General features: G+C 37.2%; 1 protein-coding gene across 8 annotated transcripts in view; it reads left to right on the forward strand.

Annotated features, from left to right (window-relative positions):
* The window catches only part of P2RY8 (P2Y receptor family member 8), an 85,265-nt gene that overhangs the window by 10,194 nt on the left and 55,976 nt on the right, over positions 1 to 19,095 (forward strand). For 5 of the 8 annotated variants that reach the window (XM_078146295.1, XM_078146294.1, XM_078146293.1 and 2 more), the window contains exon 2: positions 17,557 to 17,649. The exons of the other annotated variants lie outside the window; for them this stretch is intronic. The gene's annotated coding sequence lies outside the window, so the exon portion shown is untranslated. The remainder of the gene's footprint in view (positions 1 to 17,556; positions 17,650 to 19,095) is intronic. 8 annotated transcript variants of the gene reach the window in all.

A 19,095-nucleotide genomic window follows, 5' to 3' on the forward strand; every position in this document is an offset into this window, starting at 1 on the left:
TCGTATCAAATGGTGCAAAGAGGTAAAGAAGAGTAAGAACTGAAAAAAGTGCATCAGATTTGGTAATTAAGAGGTCATTGATAAATTTGGAGAGAGACGTTTCAGTTGAGTAGTGAGGTTGGGAATTAGAATGCAAAGAGTTGACAAATGAGGAAAGAGGAAAGAAAAAAGAGGAAAGAACTGCAGGCGATGAATGTAGACAACTTTTTCCCAAGTATGTTGAAGCAAAAGAGAGGACACATATGGAATGACAGCTTGAGGGGATGGCAGGATCTTAGGAGGGTTTTTTAAGTATTGGAAAGGCTTGGGAGTGGAAAAGAATCATTAGATAGGGGGAGAATGAGATTGAAAATTATGGAGGGTGGTTGTTTGAGGGACTGATCTGATGGAGAAGAAAAGAAGGTATGTGACCAAAAAGCACATGTACAATAGTTAGCTTTGGTTGGGAAAAAAGGGCTACCTCTTTATGAGAGATTGGGGTGATGGAGGGAAGAATGAGATATAATATAAAGGAGTTTTGAGATATAGAGATGGGCAGAAGAGGGAGCTCACAGCCAATGGCCTCTATTTTCTCAAGTAAAGCCAAAGCTGAGCTTTTCCATGAAGAAAATGGGGGGGAGGGAAGAGGTATAGGAGATTTGGGGATGGGAGAAAGTTTCGAACAGTATTAGTGGGGAGTAGCATAGAGAATCAATTAGGGAAGAATAGAAGGATTGCCTTGCTAAAGTGAGGACCTGGTTGAGATTAGATAACATAAATTTGCAGCAGATTCAGTAAACTTGGTCTTACGGCTTTTTCTAGGTCTGTTCAGCAGCATGTGAGTAGAGTTGGCTTTTAAAACCCTTCATAACCTGGCCCCCTCCCATTTTTTTCAGTCTTCTTACACCTTACTTCTCTCCACACTTTATCTCCCGACTGAGCATTTCATTGCCTGTCTTATATGCTTGGAATTTACTCCTTCATCTCTGTCTCCTGGCTTTCCTGACTTCCTTCAGATCTCAGCCCAAATCCCACCTGCTACAAGAAGCTTTAACCAGTTGCCCTTAATGTTAATGCCCTCCCTCTGAGATTTTCTCCAATGTATCTCATATATGTCTGTTTTACATAGTTGTTCATATGTTGTCTTACATTGTGAACTCCTTGAGGGCAGGACTGTTTTTGTTTTTCTTTGTCTCTCCAGCACTTAGCACAGTGTTCAGCACACAGAAAGCATTTAATAAATAGTTGTTGACTTGACTTAACGTAAATACACTCATCTAACAGCCTAAAAACATCCTATAATTCAAAACAAATCATGGTCTCCTCTACCAATCATTCTGGTGTTTGGATTTATTCAATAATTTTCCACACCCTGAAGGTTTTCATAATTATTTGTGATCTCATTATATTCAACTAATGAAAGTAACAGGTGTCCCTTTGAATGCAATCTTGAGGAAGGTTTTTAAAACACACTTCAATTCCATTTTATACAATTCATTTTCGATGCCATTAAAGCCTTTTGGCTTTAACTTATTCACACAGGAATCAAGGCAAGTGGCCCCTCTGAAATACTAGCCACAAGAAGCCAGTTCAAATCCCAGTGGTACAGCCTGTATGGTTGCTGTTGCAATCCACAGTTCTATTTTTAACTTTTAAAGAGGCTGCAATTTTTAAACAATCATGCAAATTAATAATAATCTTGACTTATGTAAATATAATAGGTATTGTGTTAACACACCATTTACCAACAAGAAGAGAAATGCTTCTTTTATGATTGATGAGAAGACAGTATGGTACAATGGAAAGAGCACTAGGTCTGGATTCAAGTCTCACCTCTGGAACTTAGTACATGGGTTATTTTGAGGAAGTTAATGAGTTATCACAGTGGCTAGAGAGCTGTGCTGGGAGTAAGGAAGACCCAAGTTTAACTCTAGCTTCAGACATTTAACTAGGTGGATGACCCTGACCAATTATCTTGTTTATACTTCAGTTTCCTTATCTATAAAAGTGGGAATAATAATAGTATCTACCTCCCAGGGCTGTTGCATGGATAAAAATGTAAATTGTAAAGCATTTTTTAACTATGCTAATGCTATTATTGGTTGTTGTTGTTGTTGTTGTTATTTACTTTCCAGGGCTTCAATTTCCGTTAGGAGTTTTGACCTCTTCACATGAGCTCCATAAACCAATTGGAGCTATTGTCATAATAGCGTAATCTGCCTCCTACACTAACCATACAAATAAACATTAGCTCTCAGACTGTGGTAGGGAGACTAGATTTGTTCTTCTTGACTCTAGAGGGCAGAATGACAGGCAATCAATGCATGGCAGTTGTGGAGGCAGATTTAAGATCTATGTTAGGAAAACCTTCTGAACGGAGCCTTTTAAAAGTGGTATGAGCTGCCCCAGAGAATGATGGATACTCCTTCACTGAAGATTACTATTTGCGATAATAGATAGTGTTATTTAGCACTTTAAAATTTATAAAGCACTTTATACACAATCTTGTTTAATCCTCTCAAAAACCCTGGGAAGCAAATGCTGTTGTGATCACTGTTTTACAGATGAGGAAATTGAAGGAGACAGAGGTTAAGTGACTTGGCCAGGATCATTCAGCTAGTAAGTAGCTAAAGTTGGATTTTAGCTTAAGTCTTCCTAACTCTGGGTCCAGCATTGTTTCTGTCACACCCCCTCACTGCTTCTTGTTGTAGAGGGCATCCCCATTCATCCGTGGCTTGGGCCAGATGATCTTTCTGCTCCCTTCTAACTCTGAGATTCTTTAATTCTGTATCCCTAGAACATGAATAATATCAAGGCAGGCCTAAAGAAAATAAGCTGGGGCAGCTAGATGGTGCAGTGGATAGAGCACCAGCCTGAAGTCAGAAGGACCTGAGTTCAAATTTGACCTCATACCAAACACTTGACACATACTAGCTGTGTGACCCTGGGCAAGTCACTTAACCCTAATTGCCTAATAAAAAAAATAAGCCTGTGGGCCTAATACACACACACACACACACACACACACACACACACACACACACACTATAGAAATGTATCTATTCTCTTTCTCTCTTTTAGAGGAAAGAAACTAGAGTCTGTAGTAATTTCAGCCATTCAGGAAATTTCCAGGCAACTAGACAGATATTTCCAATTCCAGATTGTCTACATCACACTAGCAGAGATGATCAGAATTGTGTTTATTTCCTTTCCATGGACTTCATAAGATGCTTGAACTTCCCTTGGAAGGTAAAGGGTACAACTAGTCATTTTAAGCTGTTGTTCAGTCATGTCTGACTCTTCATGACCACGTTGTCCACGGGGTTCTCTTGGCAAAGTGGTCTACCATTTCTTTCTCTGGTGGATTGAGGCAAATGGAGGTTAAGTGACTTACCCAGGGTCACACATCTAGTAAGTTTCTGAGACTGGATTTGATCTCAGATCTTCTTAACTTCAAGCCCAGTGCTCTATCCACTGAGCCACCAGCCGCCTCCTTTGAAACAGCTAAGCCAAATGCAAAAGGCTGATGTAATTTTTAAGACCATAATCTAAGCATTCTACTGAAGTCAAGGGATGTCTTGACAGAATAACACCAGGGTATTCTTGCCAAAAGCTAAAGGTTGTCTTTGTTGGAGTCTGGAAAGATGCTAGAAAGTCATAGGCTACACATGTACTGAAACAAACAAACTAATGCTTTGTAAGTCATCAATAGATGATCTGTTTCTAGATCTGGAGTTCTTTAGCAAGACAGGTAGGCTTTGTTAAAATCACATTATTTTAGGACAGCTTAGTTTTACCCTACTGATAAGTGGTTTATGTTTTCTGTTTAGTGATCTTGTTCATTATTACGAAATTAAAGGAAATTAACATGCAAATAGTCATTCTAGTTAGATATATGAACCTCAGCCACCAAGTGACCTTTGTCACTTAATGTCTCAAGACTTCAGTTGTCTTCTCCCCTTCCACCCCTTTCTCTTCCCTTCCCAATTTCTCCCCTCTGCTTCCCTTGCTTTCTCAATCTCGTTTACATGTCCTTCTCCTAAGTGTCACCCCTGTATTCCTTTAAGGAGCTCATCTGACCTGCCTGGTCCCCCAACCAGTGACCACTGCACACATAATACCTTGGACAAGGAGCATGTGGCACAAAGCCCTTTGTCAGTGCAAGGGTGTTAGCGTAAGAGTGAAAAAAAATTGGTTCTGTAAATTAATCATCACCCTTTTGGAATATAACCCTGCTTCCACACAAGCCTGAGGACGTTATGCAAAAAGATATATGATTGACTGTTGGCCGATAAAAGGCTGAGTGAAACACTAATTATCTGTATAAGAGATATATTTCAGTTTGTTGAGAGACTTTGGGTACATGTGGAGTAAAAAACCTTCAGGGAGGCAATTTGGAGAGAGACTTTTTTTTAATATTGTATTAGAGTTCTCCGAAACACATACATATATGGGAATCAGATCTGTTGTGTTCCTTGACATCCAAGGTTTGCAATTCTAAAGAATGCAAAGAATGGATTTCTTCCAGATGAGATCATTATCTTTCCATGTGTGTCCCCAAGCTTTCAACAAACTCAAGCATGCATAAAAGTGCTCAGCCTTCTCTTAGTCAGTCAAGAGTCATGTCAACCTTCAAACACACAGCAAGCAACCAAGGGGCGTATCCCTCTGCAAAACCGTTCCAGGGTCTGTTGGGCAGAAACAGGTTTATATTCATTTAAGTCCTTTGACAATACAGAATACAAAATAATATTAACAAAGGAAAAGTCACAGAGAAGATTAATGTAGCTCAGGAGAGGGGAGGCGTGTGTTTTATATATTATTCCATATTCTAGTTTATTCTAGTCCATGACTTTTTATTCTGTTGAAGTTTCTTTCAGTAGACCAATCACTCTATCTGATCAGAGGCAGAAAAAAAGTCTAAATATAAACTTTAACATTATAAATTTAATTATAGAGAATCAGTGATTTACAGGGCAAAGCCAATAAAAAAAATAGATGGGCATGCAGAACTACAGGAAAGTAAATAACTACAGAGAAGGAGAAGAAAAGAATTCATGATTTGGGCAAGATTAGACAGTGACTTGCTATAGTGGAAAGCGCACTTGACTTGAAACCAGAAAATATGGGTTGAAATCTTAGCTCTCACCCTTACTAGTTTCATACCTTAGGCTACTCTGTTTCTTCTCTATGTCTATAAAATGAGAGGAGAGGGTAGAAAAGATGAACTCTCAGCTCTCTTCCAGGTCTAAATCCTATAACCTCTAAGAGGAAACACTAATGAGAAGAGGGCAGTGAAGAACTATATCCTGTACATAGAGCGAAAGGAAATAGACAGCTATCTATACAACAAAGGGAGTTAAAAGAAGAATAGCTTCCTCGTGGACATTTCATGCTGGATACAATTGTCAGCAGTTCTATTAGTCAGCTGCTTCACGAGGTGGAAATCACAGGTTCAGTCCCTTCATGGGTTTCTTAGTTTTGCGGGAGAAAAAAACTCTAGTCCTTAGTTATAAACTGCATTATTTTCCCAGTATTGTTGGCCTGAAAATACATAGCATTAGTTAGACAAGGAATTAAGTTCAGAGAGTGTGGATGACTCATAAAAACCCATTACCAGTATTTGTTCTAAGATAAAAACAAAACCAAACAAAAACATGCCCTAGTTAAAGCTCTTCATAAGAAAGATTCACAGTTTCAGGTTCAACCAGTTCCTTTTGGGCTACAACGTCTATGGAAATACTCATTTTATCTTGTGCTTGTTAAGTTCAGGACAAAAGAAAAAAAATATGCCTTACTGATGATAAAATTGTAGCATCTTCTTTGCCTGTAGACATGATATTATTATTGTTATCACTGTTGTCATTGTTGTCCAGTTATCTGAATTAATAATGTAAGGAGACAACAATACTTTTTTGCTTGTCTGAGAATAGACTGACGGCTCTTTAGAACATAACTGAAGCTACCTAGATAAAGACAGCCAAATATAGCCATCCAAAGCCCTCCCAGGATATGATTGCCTGTTATTTTAACTGCTTTCCCCAGCACAAAACATCTGATTCCTCTAAAGTCCATTTTGAAAACTCTGCCCCCCAAAAATAATTAGCACAGAAGCTCTCTAAAGGTTAGGGCTAAGATGCCCAATTTATTCCCACAGTGATCTTTGATGTGCAAATGAATTTGATCAAGAATACGAGTTGAGATAACACGGTCTTGAAGTCATAAGACTTGAATTTGAATCCTAGCTCTGTCATTTATTACTTGTGTGACCTTGGGTAAATCACTTTCCCTGTGTGGAACTCAGCTGCTCAGGTATAAAAAGAGAGAATTGGACTCTAAACCCCATTTCAGTTCAACATCTCGGATACTAAAAGCTAGTTGAAAAAATGCAAGGTCAGGGGGCAGCTAGGTGGTGCAGTGGATAGAGCACTGGCCCTGGAGTCAGGAGGAGATAAGTTCAAATCTGGTCTTAGACTAGACGCTTGACATTTACTAGCTGTGTGACCCTGGGCAAGTCACTTAACCCCAATTGCTTCACTGAAAAAGACAAGTCATTACTTTCCTCCATCCTGGTTACATTCTTTCTGATAGATATAGACTCTATATACATATGCTTTCTGTTTATACTCTGTATTTTTATATGTATATACTCTCTCTCTCTCTCTCTCTCTCCATATATATATATATATATATATATATATATATATATATATACTCTATATTTTCATACCTACATACCCACATTTTAGTATATATACTACTATACTTTAGTATATGTGTGTGTATTGTTTGTATATACATATACAGATGTTTGTGTCAATTAAAAAGCAAAACAAAACCATCCTTGGCATTTGTGTTATTCCATGGCCAGAACAAAACCTTATTGTCTCCCTACATTAGTTATGAATACAGTAGCTAGAGCAGTCATGTCAAAAGGACTGAGTTCCACCAGCTTCAATTATCAGCTCTGTGACCATAAGCAAATTTATCCTTTGTTTTAAAATGAGGATAATAAAAATCATACAGTTCATTTCACCAGGAGGGAAGTATTTCATAATTTTTAAATTTAAGTTGTTGTTTTGGCTTCCCTTTGGTGTTTGCTTCTCCTATCTCTTCTTCATTCATCAATATGGTTATGCAAACAATGTTCAGTTCTAATCACTACTCTTTTTCAAAATCCAGCTTTAATAAGAACATTTGACCTGCTTAAGTGCATGCTTGATTAGTTCACAAGTTGGGCTTGTGGCTTCTTGAAATTATTGCTCCTTTTCTGAAAAAAGAAAACCAAATCCTTTGCCCAAGTGGTGATGTGCTCACAAACCCATACACACACACACACACACACACACACACACACACACAACACACACACACACACACGGGCCTTCAAAGCAGGAAAAGGAAATTCACAGCCAAAATTGCTATATTTTTGGTGAATGTTTTTTTTATTTGTCTGTTTGTTTATTGAGAGCAATCTGGTGTTCTCCTTTTCCTCTCTCAAAAATATCTTCACTCAGCTGGCAGCAAGGACTGTTTTTCAGAATTTCCCTGCCCCATCAACTTTCACATTTTCTAGCTCAATGATAAAAGGCATGAAGGCTTCAGTAACTCTCCTCTGCTCTTGTTTGCTTCCTGGGTGTTAACTTCTCTTGCCTAGCACTTCCTCACTCAGTTACACAAACGAGTCCAGCCACCCCTTTTCCACAAAGGAGAGTTCTCTCTCCCCCCATGACGTTTTATCTACCCATTCCAGTCCCACAGTGACCACTTCTTCTCTGAACTACCCTGAACTTTTTATATCAGTCATTTTGACAGAAAATCTCACATTGCGATTCTTTCAGAGCTGGCTCTTGTGATTTTAAAAAATAAATCAGAATTCAACTGACTAAGGCATTCCTGGGCCTGTGTTTTATCTTCTGTAAAATGAAAGGGTTGGACAAAATGGCCTTTGAGATCCCTTCTGAGTCTAGGGCCATGATCCTATACCCCTATGACTAGTCAACTCACAAATCATTATTCTAGAGCACTTTCCAAATTGGAAACCCTGCCCAAAATTTAATCAGTTAGGAAATATAACAAAGGCATTTCTTACGATTAAGACTCTTCAAAAGTAAAATGGATCTTCTTGAAGTGATAAAGTCCTTTCTAGCTCTAAAGGCTACGATATCTCATTTTACCTCAATTTCATCTTTTTTTTTTTTGAGGAACATCCTATGACTTAACAGCACAGACCACCATCACAAGTATTTCACAGATACCTCCCAAAAAACCCACTTCAAACATTGACTTTGGTGTGGGGGAAAGAAAAACAGTAGGGTCAAAATGAAAGTCAATTCTATTCCTGTAGTTGTGATTGTGAACCAGAGCAGGGCCAGTTGGGTTACGTTCTAGGAGAAATAAGTTCTCAGTGCCTTGTCAATGAGATGTTGTAAATTCAACGTTTTAGTGATGTTTTTTGTACTATTGTTATTTCCTAATAACCCCACTGAAAGAAGAAAAATAGTCCCTTTTTTTAAACCAAGCATTTATTAAATGCACACTATGTGCCAGGCATCCTGCTGAGCACTTTACAGATACTATTTCATTTGATCCTCCCAACAGCCCTGGGAGGTAGGTGCTGTTATTTTCCATTTCAGAGATAAGGAATTAGAAGCAGATAGGTGGTAAGAAACTTGTTCAGGGTCACATAGCTAGTAAATGCCTAAGACTGGATTTGAACTCAGGTCTTCTTGACTCTAAGCCATTGTATCACCTTTGACAAAGAAAAATAGTTAAGCAAAATAAGCTTTCATGGCGGCCCCATCTTACAATATATCCAACACTCTGTGCTGTAGTATACCCACCTCTACCAAGAAGCAGCGTGGTGCAGCTCTGGTATTGTAATTAGGAAGAACTAAGTTCACATCCTGACAGAGATATTTGCCAGCTGAATAACCCTATGCAAGTCACTTAATAGCTTTCAGCCTCAGTTTCCTCATCTGTTCAATGGGTTTAGTAATACTTATAGTACGTACTTCAAAGAAATGTTGTGAGGATTAAGTGAATTAATGTACAAAGAGTGTCTTTTAAAACCTGAAGTGTTATATAAATGTCAGGTACTATTACTGTGAGGAGAAAAGGGTGGATCACTGGTCCTCCACAGCTTAAGTCAATTATTATTTTCCTCCGTTGAATAATTTTATATAAAATTTGGAGGATAGGAGCGATCCAATCTATCATTTCCTTGGTATAGGAACATCTGGTCAGTGAAATTCCTCTCCTAAAACTGATCAGCAACTGTTTTGTAACTTAGAGTCCTAGACAGTTGCCTGGAACAGTGGATGGTTAAATGACTTGTCCAGGATCATATAGGCAATGTCAAAGGTGAGACCTGAACTCAGGTCTTCATGACCCCAAGGCCACTTGTCTATCTACTGCATCACAATATTTAGTCCTTAAAAATCCAGTTTGCATAAAAACAAACACAATATTATCAGGGAGTGGATTGCTGCATTTGGTTGTCAATGCCTGTGTCTTAATTTTGGAATGAATTCTTTTCCTTTTTCCAAGTTTTCCATATATAGAAAACTCATACTGGCAGCCAATGATGAAGCCCCTTCAACTCCAAATATATAATGCATTTACTGTATCCATCTATAAGCATCTACTGTTTCCTTATTGACTGCCACTGGGGTCAGGCTCTCCACATGCTTCATGATAATAATATATATTATTATTACACTTTGATAGAATGCAAACTCCTTAAAGTAAGAAATCTTTCTTTCCTTCCTTCCTTCCTTCTTTCTTTTCTTATATGTATATATACATATTAGACACACATGTATAAATATATATGTAAATTCTTACTTTGTTCAGTTGTTTTTTCAGTCATGTTTGGCTCTTGGTGACTCCATTTGGGGTTTTCTTGGCAAAGATATTGAAGTGATTCGCCATTTCCTTCTCCAGCTCATTTTACAGATGGGGAAACTGAGGCAAGCAGGGTTAAGTGACCTGCCCAGGGTCACACAGCTAATCAATGTCTGAGACCAGATTTTAACTCAGGAAGACTCGTCTTCCTGACTCCAGGCCCACCACTCTATGCACTACACCATCTAGCTGCCCCATCTTACTGCTTATCACCTATATTAAAATATATCATGTATGATAAGTACAAGAATAGATGGATAGATATATGATAGCTGGATAGATGGATGGATGGATGGATGGATGGATGGATGGATATATAGATGACGGATTGGTAGATCAATAAAATATGTATATATGTATACATATGTGTGTACGTATATGTATATATATATATATATATATATATATATATATGAAATTTTACCCTCTCCACTATGCAAAGTCTAAGACTCCTCACAAATTTAGCACTGAAAGGGACCTTAAAGTTAATCTGCATATTAAGACTCATTTAAAACCTAGTGGCATTTGATAATGGACATGGGACATTCTCATTGTTACTAAGTAGGGGATCCTTTGGGAAATCACCTAAAAGTGATATTTATTTGCTCTTTTGGTCTGTGACAATAACTTTCGTCATTACCACTAGGTGATTAATGTCACCTCTGCTCGAGGTATTTCCCAGTGCTTGGGTGTAGAAAGTTTTGGGTATGGGCAACTACTCTTCTATATGTCCTGGTCTCCTGGAGATATGAGAAACAAGAAATGGATGTCCAATAAAATTCAGATAAACAGCACAATGTTGGATCTGACCCCAGATCTCATTATTACTCATTTCCCCAATTCTGGGGCCCATTATATATGAGCAATACAGCAACATGAGACACAGTCACATGTCATATTCCCACACACCACAATGATGATATGGGAAAGAAGACTTGAGCCAAACACAGCAGATGCTGTATATACTTTTTGCATCCCAGACTGAACAAAATTCTTATAAAGGAGACTTACACTGGCTCCCACCAAACACTTTCACTACCACATTCTCTCACACCCAGTATATGCTAATCTCTACATCCAATCAAACCACTGTGTATCAGCCCCCTTTCTAATCTATGGTATCCTTAAATGGCCCAGAAGAAAAGCCTAGCCAACTATCCTCATTTCAGCTGCTCCACTCAGAGTCAGAAACAAACATTCAAAGTAAACCTTTGCACACTTCATACAGTACCTCCTACATTCCCTTATGCTTACCAACTCCCCTAAAGTGCCTTAATCCTCTTATTACACTAAAAGAAAAAAATACACAGAATACATCATTTAATTCTGTATTTAACAGGAAGACATGTGCATATTTAAATTTGTAAGATCAAAACCAAATTAGTTAATTAACTTTGGAGATAAGTGGGTAGATCAGTAGATAGAATGTTGGATTTGGGGTGAAGAAGATCTGAGTTCAAGTTCTGCTTCAGAAATTAATATCTGTGTGACCTTTGGCAAGTCACTTAACCCCTCTAGGCCCCAGTTTCCTGATATATGAAATGAGGATAATAATAGGATCTGCCTCATAGGGTTATATGTAAATATACATGCAAATATAAAAATGAATAAACCAAATTATATCAAACAGAGTAAAATGAAAAAGAACAACACCTCTAAGTACAAAAAATGTCTTATGATGCTGAACTTTATTGTAATAACTACTCTTTGACCTTTTCAATCTCAAAATTCTAAACTCAATCTTTGTTTACTGCCTTCACTCATTAAAATATAAGCCTGTTGAAGGCAGGAATTATCTTTCTTTTTGCTAGTATCCTCAGAATTTAGCACAGTGTCTAGCACTGTAATAATCTAATAAATGCTTCTTTCATCAAACAACAAAAACAGCCTATGAATCAAAAAAAGGTTAAGAACCACAGTCCTAGATAAGGGAGACAATTATTGAGCAGCTACCAGTGATCTAAGTAGTCTCCAATAGAGGTTTCTGTATTAGTGGGATGATAATGGCTAGAGATCACTATAAAAATTTCTAGGAAAATAAACAATTAGCCAGGTAACCAGGGTTACCGATTCTGGTTTAGTCATGCCTTCACTATGTATTCTTTTAGAGGCTGAATATCCAACTGGTGTGCAACACAATTATTTTGTAGTTTTCCTAAGGTGGTCATGAATGGAAGCTGTTGTTCCTGCTCTAAATCACATGCAGCTATGGAGAAACGGTAAAATTATTTTCCCTGACATGGAGCTAGAGCTAGGATTAGTTTTGTTTTTCCAGTTTAGGAAGAATTATTTTCATTGTTCAAAGTTAAAATGAACCATAAAATTACAATTGTTAAATTGAAATAAAATTATAATTTCAACTTATAAACTAAAGTTTTAAAAAACAATATTAGACCAGCCAGTTTTGTTATTATTCCCATTCTTCTTAAATCATGGTAATTAGGAAAAGAGTTGGAGTTACTAAGTCTAGACACAAACATATATGTGTGTGTATGTGTGTATATACACACACATACATACATATACATATGTACATATGTGCACATATGGGTACATATATACATACATGTATATATATGGGGGGTATGTATACATTCTTAAATATAAAATGAGGGTATTGGACTAGAAAATCTCCAAGGTTCCTACCAATTCTCAGTCAAGTTCCTATGATACTATAACTTTTCTATTCCTTTGTGCCACACATGGAGCAGTCTGGCTGTGCTCCCAAGAATATGTCTGCCTGAGCTAGTAAAGCCACTTCTCTGAAGGTTTTTCATAGAAATTCAGAGAAGTTCTAGAATTGGCCGCCATATTAACTGCTGGTCTAAGAAAGCGATTGTAACCTTAGTTGTGAGGAACAGTGGAGAAGGATATGGAGCAAGATTTCTTCTTCTATCTCTTTGTGGTGTGTGTACATAAGGAATACGTCCCATCATTCAAGGACATATATTTGTAAGAAAATTGTTTCTGTATTTGTGGAGAAATAGTTTTAAGTGCTAGTCACAAATTGATGTGGTTTTTTAAAAAATTTATTCGTTCACCCAAGAAACCCTAATTTATTCATATGACCTAAATACTATAAGAAACTGAGAAATAACTCCTCAAAGGGGATATAGACAAAGAAGTTGAATAGAAGATGCAAAACTTATTGGGGAAACCTGTGAATGATGTTGAGGTTTCTATATAAGATGCTTATTTCATACATCTTAAGATGTTTGTTTGAACAGGTAAGTAACAAAACCACCATGTCCGTTTTCTTAGACATTTCACACCTTGACTTCAAACAACTTTGCTGCAGAAATACACAATCCCTGGCTCTTAATCAGTAGCAAATACCTGACAGTGCTCAAAATGAAAGAAAAATTTCCTCAGAAGTCTTCAGTATTAGAAGCGTTTTACAACTAATCCCTTCCCATTACAATGGTCTAAGCAGATACAAGACAAGTACAAACAAAGGTGACTAAATCATACGTAAGTATCCCTGAGGGCCACATATTGACTTAGGAAATTGCATGTGTTTATGTATTTCTTTTTTATTAATGCATCAACACACTAAAATCAAATAGAAACTATAATTTTGCATTTGAGAGTATTGTTAACCACATGTAGTTCTAGAGCTGTGTGTTTGATACCTCTGATGTAGAGTGTGTCATTTAAAAAGGTTTGAAAGACATAATTGCTGGGTAATTTGATCATTTTATTAATAATGCCAGCATTTTAATAAAAGAATGGTCATTTGGCAGTCTCTCACTTAGATCAAAGACTATACAAAAAGTATAGCCACCACGAGCCTCCATGCCCAGCAGGGGTGGACTCGGGCTTATTTTGCCCATTGGAAAAGGAGTGTTCTGAGGGTGGTAATCAATTCTGATTGACTAAAAATTAATGAGAGAATGAATATTACAATGAAGGCCAGACCTGGCCTTTGATTATGTCATTTACTTCTAAGTTAACTCCAGCCTTGGGCAATCTATTCAAAGAATTCATCCCCACCCAAATCCAGGCACAACATAATGGCTGGCCCAACTGAATGGAGTCTGGAAAGAGGAAAAGATTTTAAGAGTGAGGTTTTGAAATGAGGATAAAAGAAAAAGAGGGAGATCTGAATCTCCCAAAATCACTGGTTATTAAGAATCATTCCTCTCAAGAGCAAGGGGTCTTAACATTTTTTCCCTGTGTGTGGTTGTGCCATAGCCTTTGACAGTCTGGTGAACCCTATAGATTCCTGTTCAGAATAACAGCTTTAGGGGGCAGCTAGGTGGCACAGTGGATAGAGCACTGGCCCTGAAGTCAGGAGGACCTGGATTCAAATCTGGCCTTAGACCAAACACTTGACCCTGGGCAAGTCACTTCACCCCAACTGCCTTTAAAAAAAAAACCCACACATAATAATGGTTTTAAATGTATAAAATAAAATACACAGGATTACAAAGGAAGATAATTATATTGAAATATAATTATAAAAATTTTAAAACAAGTTCACAGATCCTAGATTAAGAACCCACAGGACTCTAGAATGATGGTAGTGGCAATACACTAAGGGTATATTCATACAGACAATTCTAGACCCAGATGTTAAACCTTGCCTTTCTAGGTCCAGCATAGTCTTAAAATCTTCTATCCTCCCTGGGCAAGTCACTTAACCCCAATTGTCTAAAAAAAAAAAGTCTTCTATCATCTAGGCCCCAAGAAATGATAGTAGGGTCAACCTGGAAGCTAAGGGTGGGGATCAGACAGAGACAGAATTGTGAAGTAGATGAAATGTCTCTTATATCCTTCTTTCCCTTCCTTTCCCTTTGTCATGCACAGTCCTTTACATCCTCATATGTACCCCATACTTATTCCATCACATGAACTATGTCTTATAAATGATCTCAGAGCCTTAAATATTATTCTGTTCAAAAGTATTTGCGTTGTAACAGTGACCAAAGCAGGGATATACTGGAGTCAGTTCTAGCTAGAGAATTGATTGCCATATTTTCAGAGTGAGCTTCTACACCTCAGAAATGGGCAGATGTTACAAATCAGGACTTGATTTATTGTTTTGATGGTTGTCTCAACTTAAGAAAGTGTTGGAAAAAAGTGTTAATGCAGTAATAGTGGGAAAAGTGTTAGTAATGTCCTGGTTATATTATTTTTTTTAACAACTGGTGGTTACATATTTACTAGCATATTCTGTATCAGAGCCTTAAACTAAATAATGTTAGGGGTTCAGGCATCAATCATGGGTTGAAAGATAGCTGAACTGTGGGGCCTTCCTAGCTCTCCTAACATCACAACACAATGTCTTCTTTGCTTTCTGAGTCAACTGTGTTTAAAGAATATAGATAGAGGTAGGAAAGTTTGGTTAAAAAAAAAAACCTCTGAAATGTTGGCTGTGATTCCATCCAGGAGCACCTTCTGTCCCCTTCAGAATCCCAAAGCCTTTAGAGAAAAGATGACACAGACAATGTTTAAGAACTTCAATATCCTAGATGTGGATGTTACCATCCCGACTTTGCTATATTCCTCTAACCCCATCACTGGTATCACAATGGATTCCAATGATGGTGTCATCACACTGTGCTACCTATGAAAGTCGTGTTCTTCTGTATGGCATCCTTCATCTAGCTGTGACTGACCTTTGAAGATCCTGACAGAAAGAGAGGTTACTGTTTCACTAACACAGCTAAGAGGGCAATTGTAAATGGCATCAAGGAGAAGCTCTCTATTATGTTGTCCTAAACTTAGAGCAGGATATGGAAACTACTGCATCTAACTCTTCTCTGATCAATGAATTCAACAACAATTCATTCAATGGCAATGAAAGTTTCAGGTGCCCAGAAGCTCCCCTCCAATTCTCTTTCCTAAGTATGGAGTCCTGTAGTACCATGAAACTACATACAACTCAATCATGAAATGTGATTTTGACATCCATAAAGATCTATAAGCCAATACCTCATATTTAGGTCACATTCAGTGCCAATAATTTATCACTTCATTATTTAAATTAACACTTCATATTCCTATTGGGCTAAAACAAATTACCATATTTCACGTAAGTATAACTTCAAATAATGCAAATATGCAATAGTTTCATGGGATTCCTTATTCACAGTAATACAGACTTGACTGTATTGTCTGGTATTACCACCATGTACCTAGACTTTGTTGACAGAATGCAAAATGAGATTACAACCCTAACACCTAAAACAATGAAAATCAAGATCAGTTGCTCCACCTGAGTTGGGTACAATATCTGGATTGGAAGTTCCTTCCAGATCTCTCTTCCAGCAGATGTGGATCAACAAGTAAGAATATGATGAATCTGTGAACTCCATTGTTACCAACAAATGTTTCTAAATGGACTGGTGGGGGGATTTGTTTTTATTTTTTTAATCAAAGGATATGACATGATAATTGCCCCCCCCCAAAAGAGATGAGATTAGCATGGCCTTATTTGTTTTTTGTTTGTTATTTGTCTCTTTAATCAAGATTTAAAATTGTTGTTCATACTTCATTCTCAGAGAGGACCAATGACATCAGGAGGATGATGTCTTGACTTGCAAATAAGTTGGATTTAAGTGAGGCAGAGCTGTGCAAAGCCAGCAGACTCACTCTCCCCTCCAGAGTCATAGGCATCCAGTAGCAAGACATAGGTCAGAATGACTGGAAATGTCCTCAGATGCAGTGGGAGACGTTGGCCTTTTTAGCTAAAGTCTACCCTGGGTTTCAATTTGTCTGAGGTAACACCCATTTGGTGATTAAGATGAGAACAGAGGTAAAAGATGGCTTACTTTACCTTCACAAAGTATCAGTCTGGGAAGAGAAGACCCTCAGAGTTTCTGGCCAGAACAGAAACAATTGCAGTTTATACTCATTCTGAACCATCAAAACCAAAACAATCATCAAGATTTAAAAAGCAGAACGGTGAAGGTGATGAGAAGTCTAAGTATGCTGGAGGCAAACACCTTCAAAGTTCCACACTGTGTCTTCAGGACTACATTTGGTTATTTCATGATGCATTTTTACAGGAAGTTACTTGAAGGCTGTATCTTTGAAGGCTGCCCTGCTCTACGAAAAGGAGTTAATTACTAGATAAGGAAAGGGAAAGGAAGGAGGGAGTTATATTGCTCATATGTAAATTGTGTAATTCTTAAAAAAAATTTTTTGTATCTTACAGCTTAAAACTTGTTCCTTTTTCTTTAATTGTCAGAGCCATAATGCCACACTTTCTCCCTCTACATCCTCCAACAGGAGCCTCCCCAAGAGTTAAATGAGAGTGGGGTCAGTACTCGAGGGAGAGAAGGGGCTTTACCTGTATATAAACTTAAGAACAGTTCAGATTAAAATGCATGTATTAAAAGGAAAACAAAGAGAATGAAATTAAGGAAAATGACATCTTCCTAGACATCTTCAACCAGTAAACTGTCACTTCCTGAATGAAAGGAGTTAACTAATCAATCAAAATGGTAAGTGACATCCCTTCCTCTTGATTCAAGCACAACTGGAGATTAAATCAGTTATGCCCAACCACAGACCAAAAGTTCAGTGAAGCAAGTTCAGAAAACTCAAAACAGGAATGTCTGTGCTACAAAGGTCCGTTACCTTGACCTGAAATGATCCTTCACTATAACTGTGTACAAGGTGATAGAGATTGTAAGTGATCATGCTGTCCTCTGAATATCACAGGTAAACAGAACATCTGGAGTTTAGAGACTTTTCTCAAGGAATGGTGTATCTGAATGAAGCATAAATACCAAGGAAGGGCTACAGAGAACAGAGGTATGGGGAGATTTTTCTATTACAGTACCTTGCATATAGTAGGAGCTAAATAAAGGTTTGTTGAATTGAATTAAAAGTGGTAGAGAGCAATGCAATAAACTTGTAGGTAAGAAGATCCTAAAACATGTTGGGAGTTACAGATATGAAAACTGCTTAACACATTTAAAATAAAATTATGCATAACAAAGTGAATTCTGACTTAGTGATTCAGAAATGATTTAATAACGTAAGGGTAGAACAAATATCCATTTAGTCTTAAGAGTTAATCCAAGCCTTCTTTCTTTTCCTTTCTTTCATTTCTTTGTTTTTTCTTCCTTCCTTTCTTTTTTTAAAAATTTATTTAGTGTTTTCTTTTTCCCCAGTTACTTGTAAAAATAATTTTAAAATTTTTTTAAAACTTTGAGTTCCATATTCTCCCCCCCTTTGAAAAAGCAAGCAATTAGATATAGGTCATATATGTGTAGTCACAAAACATACCCATAATAGTCATGTTGTGAAAGAAAACAGACAAAAAACTCAAGAAAAATAAAGAAAGTTTGAAAAAATATGCTTCAATCTGTATTCAGACACCATCAGCTCTTTCTCTGGGGATGGCTAGCGCCTTTCATCATAAATCCTTCAGATTTGTCTTGTATCATCATATTGCTGAGAACAGCTAATTCATTCCCAGTTGATCTGTTACTTTGTACACAGTACATTTCACTTTGCATCAGCCCATGAAAGTCTTTCCAGGTTTCTCTGAGAGCATCCTTCTCTTCATTTCTTATAGTACAATAGTATTCCATCAAAATCATATACCACAGTTTGTTCAGCCATTCTTTGATTGATGGGCATCCCCTCAATTTCTAATTCTTTGCCTCCAGAAAAGAGTAGTTATAAATATTTTTGTACATATAGGTTTTATTCCTTTTGGGGTTTTTTAAATCTCTTTTAGAATACAGACCTAGTAATGGTATTGCTAGGTCAAAGGGTATACATGGGTTTATAGCCCTTTAGACATAGTTCCAAATTGCTCTATAGAATGGTTGAATCAGTTCACAATTCCACCAGCAGTGCATTACTGTCTCATTTTTCCCACATCCCATCCAACACTTGTCATTTATCCTTTTCTGTCCTATTAGCCAATGCTGCCAATCTAATAGGTATGAGATAGTACCTCAGAATTATTTTAATTTGCATTTCTCCAATCAATAGTGAGTTAGAGCATTTTTCATATGGCTATAGATAGCTTTGATTACTTAATATGAAAATTGATCATATCTTTTGATCCTTTATCAATAGGGGAATGGCTCTTATTTTTATAAATTTGATTCAGTTCTCTATATATTTAGGAAATGAGGCCTTTATCAGAGAAACTTGCTTCAAAATTTTTTTCACAGTTACTATTGCTAAATGTATTTCCCTCCATCCTATTCCCCCTCCCATTTATTCTATTCTCTCTCTCCT

The sequence above is a fragment of the Phascolarctos cinereus genome, unplaced genomic scaffold (assembly GCF_003287225.1).
Source record: "Phascolarctos cinereus isolate Bilbo 61053 unplaced genomic scaffold, phaCin_HiC Scaffold_726;HRSCAF=1367, whole genome shotgun sequence".
NCBI lineage: Eukaryota > Metazoa > Chordata > Mammalia > Diprotodontia > Phascolarctidae > Phascolarctos > Phascolarctos cinereus.